The sequence below is a fragment of the Miniopterus natalensis genome, chromosome X (genome assembly GCF_054644295.1).
Source record: "Miniopterus natalensis isolate mMinNat1 chromosome X, mMinNat1.hap1, whole genome shotgun sequence".
NCBI classification, from domain to species: domain Eukaryota; kingdom Metazoa; phylum Chordata; class Mammalia; order Chiroptera; family Miniopteridae; genus Miniopterus; species Miniopterus natalensis.
Window position 1 is genome coordinate 41,495,766 of NC_142103.1, and position 4,253 is coordinate 41,500,018.

The window sequence follows — 4,253 nt, forward strand, 5'->3', positions numbered from 1 at the left end:
ATGTAAATTAAAACCACAATGAGATATCACTTCCCACCTGTCTGAATGGTTATCATTAATAAATCAACAAATAACAAGTATTGGAAAGGATGAGTAAAAAAGGGAACCCTCATGCATTGTTAGTGGGAATGTAGATTGGTGCAGCTACTCTAGAAAACAGTATGGAATTTTCTCAAAAAAATAAAAATGAAACTGCCTTATGATTCAGCAATTCCACTTCTGAGAATATATCCGAAGAAACCTGAAACACTAATTTGAGAGAATATATGCACTCCTATGTTCATTGCAGTGTTATTTACAATTTTCAAGATTTGGAAGCAACCCAAGTGCCCATCCATTGATGAGTGGATAAAAAAGCTGTGGTACACTTACACAATAGAATACTACTCCCATAAAAAAGAAGGAAATCTTATCTTTTTGTGATGTCGTGGATGGGCCTGGAGATTATTATGCTAAGTGAATTAAGCCACTAAGAAAAAGACAGCCCAAGTCCCATCAGTAGATGAATGGATTAAAAAGCTGCGGGGCATTTACACCATGGAATTCTACGAAGCTGTACAGAAGAAGGATCTCATACCCTTTGGGACAGTATGGATGGACCTGGAGAATATTATGCTATGCAAAATAAGCCAGGCAGAGAAAGACAAACATCACATGATCTCACTTATATGTGGAATCTAAAGAACTTAATAAACTGATGCACAGAAATGACTCAATGACATAGAAGCATGGGTCAGACTGAGGAATCTCAGAGGGATGGAGGGGAGCAGGTGGGTGGGGGGTAAGAGATCAACCAAAGAACTTATATGCATATATGCATAACCCAAGGACAGATAATGGTGAGGGACTGAGGAGGTGGGTGGGGCAGGGTGGAATGGGTCAATGGGGAGAAAAAGAGACAACTATAATATTTTGAACACACACACACAAAAAAATACAAGACAAAACTCATTCAAACAATAAAATTGGATTTTTTCAAAAGAAAACAAAAATAAAAATAAATTAATTAAATAACTACTAACTGTATAAACCATGCAGGAACATGCAACTTCTGTAAATATCATTAAATTATAGCACTACACAGGAGATTAAAAAAAGAAAAGAAAAATACTACATTTACATTTAATTATAACTTCTATGTAGCACAAACAGATTCTTTGAAAATCTGATTGCTGCACCAAATTTTAACTCTCCTTTTTTTCCAAATTTATTTGTTCTTTTTTCTTTTTTTTTTAAAATATACCTTTATTGATTTCAGAGAGAGGAAAGAAGAGCGAGAGAGAGAGATAGAAACATCAATGATGAGGAAGTCATTGATCAAGCCCACAACCGAGCATGTGCCCTGACCGGGAATCGAACCCCGATCGCCTGGATCCTAGGTAGACGCTCAACTGCTGAGCCACGCCAGGCCGGGCAAATTTATTTGTTCTTATGATTACTTTAATATAGCATTGAATTATCTTGTCCTAGTGAATGTGTATAGGAAGCAGTCAAAGATAAACCAAGAAAGCTTCTAGCGGACATATGCAATGATAAGCGAGGGAAGCTATGCCTAGTAAGTATATATGGAATAACTGTAATTTGAGGAAAATATGAAGATGAAAGACAAAATTACAGAGGTAGAAAGTCCGAGGGTTTCTACTAAAAGATTATGTATGAATTAAATCTAAGATCATTCCCCTTTTTTGTTTATAACCCAGGCAGGAAGCTTACTAGTTTGAGACTCTCTTCTAACTCTGTTCTCAAGAAGCAGAGGATTGAATGCGTAAATCCTAAATTAAAAGACAAATAATCAAGGCCATTTAATTTGTTGGCCTTCATTAATGTGAAATTCTCTAAATCAAAGTTTTCTGCTCTCTTTCATGCCTTATCTGAGGTAATCAGTGTAAGGTTTCACTAACAGCAAAGCATTAAGTTAAATAACAAAAAAGAGTACCTCCAGTCACTTTTTGTTTTGGCAGTAGATATCTCTATACCATATAAAATATCTTATCCTTAGACAGAAGAATGTGAAAGAACAGGTGAAGTACATTACACATTTCTTTTCTGAACAGTTAGTTAATATAATTTTGTTTTTGTTTTGGAAACTTAGATTTTCAGTGATAATTCAAATGACCCTGGAAGTATGCTATTCAGATTTGTCATAAACTGTTACTACTGATAATCAGTCTATATCATTGTGCTCTCTGTCAAGGTCTAGATAGAACCTATGGTTAGATGCCTCTAGTAATATACTACCACAAGAAATTTAAGCCCAATCTCACCATGCCCCTCCGCCTAGGAGAATACCCAGAATTTAGAGACGGGAGTTTTAGTGTCTATGACTCAGTAATTAAACCAGGACTATTTTCTCAGTAGAAGGCAAAATAGAAAGACCCTTAGTGCCTTATTTGTATGTTTTCTTAGTCTCTTGAAAAGTGGTATGTATCAACTTATACTCTGAACACCAAACATTTTCTAACTTTGCATATAGTTAATCTTATCATTCCAGAATGAATATCCTTCCAAAATGAAGACATTAATGTTCTTATAGTCAAAATTAGAAGTCTTCTTCTGTTCTCCCTTATTTTTCCAGATATTATTATTAAAACTGCAGAAAACAACACCATGTAATTATTTAATTACATTATTATGATTGATATTTAAAGTAAAAATGATTAGGTTAATTCTCCTTTACTACTTGTTAGTTGTGTGACTTTTGAACAAGTTACTTAACTTCTATGTGTAATAACGCATGAGACGTTAGCCCAAATCTGATAAATAGTAAATCTTTTAAAAATGTTATTTGTTTCTACTATTAATTAACAGATATTGGCAATAGAAGATTAGTTCAAAATATTTGCCTGAAGTTTTGTTTCAAAAATACTTAAAAATCAAGCTCTTAGTTTTAAACTGTTAAACTTAGAAACTCTTGACTTCATTTGAAAACTCTGCAGCTGCATTGCTTTTATTAACCATCTTCACAATGTTTTAGCTATAAAATTTTAACAGATTAATTATTAATTATATCTGTGACTCAGCTTCCTCATCTGTAAAATGAACATAGTATTTACTAAATGGACTTACTATTTGGGATTGCATTAAAGAATAAGGATGATGATACACATAAAAATTTTAGTATAGTAACCAGTACTTTGTTCACACTAAACAAAAATTAGCAATAATATCAATAATGACACAAAGGAGAAGCAGCAGGAGAATGGAGAAGGGGAGAGTGAAAAGAAAGAAGGGAATGAAAAAAGGAGAATGAGGATGAGGATGAGAAAAAAAGGAGGAAGAGGAGTAGAAAGGGAAGGAGAGGAGAAAGAAGGAGGGTGTGGGGAGTAATTAATGTTTCCATTATTTAGTTAGAATGATAATTGAAATTAAATTGTAAGTGAACAAGGGTTTGCTTAAAATGATATCAGGAAAACATTTGTGAATAGTGATTTTACACTACACTAAAGTGAGCAAATAAATTAAAAACAAAGACTAGCTTAAAATATAATGGTTTGTTTCTCAGATGAAAAATTTTTCCGTTATATATTAAGTATTATCATTGTCTCTCTCTCTCTTTATCTCTCTCAATTGAAATGGGGTCCACAACTTCACAGCATCAGGGTTTAAGAAAAATTTCTTTGGACAGTAAAAATAAAAGGAGGGCTCTGTTGTATTTTCTTTGACCAAGACCAGCTCTCTCAATTCTCTTGTTTTATTTTAGCTATTCACATTCTATGGGTTGTTTTGAACATGAAAACTGCAATTTTATAGATTAATTAAATTATTTGAAAATGCACACACATATGTACATATGCTCATATATATATGTATATATGTGCATTCTGGTATAAAATTCTGATTATTCCTTACCATAGGAATAAGGAATAGTTTTAAGCAGTTTGATTAATGTAAGAGGCTCTATTCTGATTCAGAGTGCATTATTCCTTATGCAGTCCAGCTTTTGTAGAAAGTATGCTTCACTGGTCTTACATAATGTCTCTAATGGATAGTCTAGTGTGCCTAGAAGTATCTTATTCTTTGTGGAACATCTCTTTTTTATACTTTCAAATATTTATTGTTCAATTTAACAGATTGTCATTATTTATATGTTTTTTTCTTTCCCTAACACATTTTAGAAAATAATGGCTTGACTTACTGAAATTAAATTTGTCTATTTGTTTCCCTCCCCTCCCTTTATTATATCCAAGTTTACTGCATCCCTTTATAGTTTCCCTCAAATCTCTTATAGGACTCCCTCCCTGCCTGGGCTATAT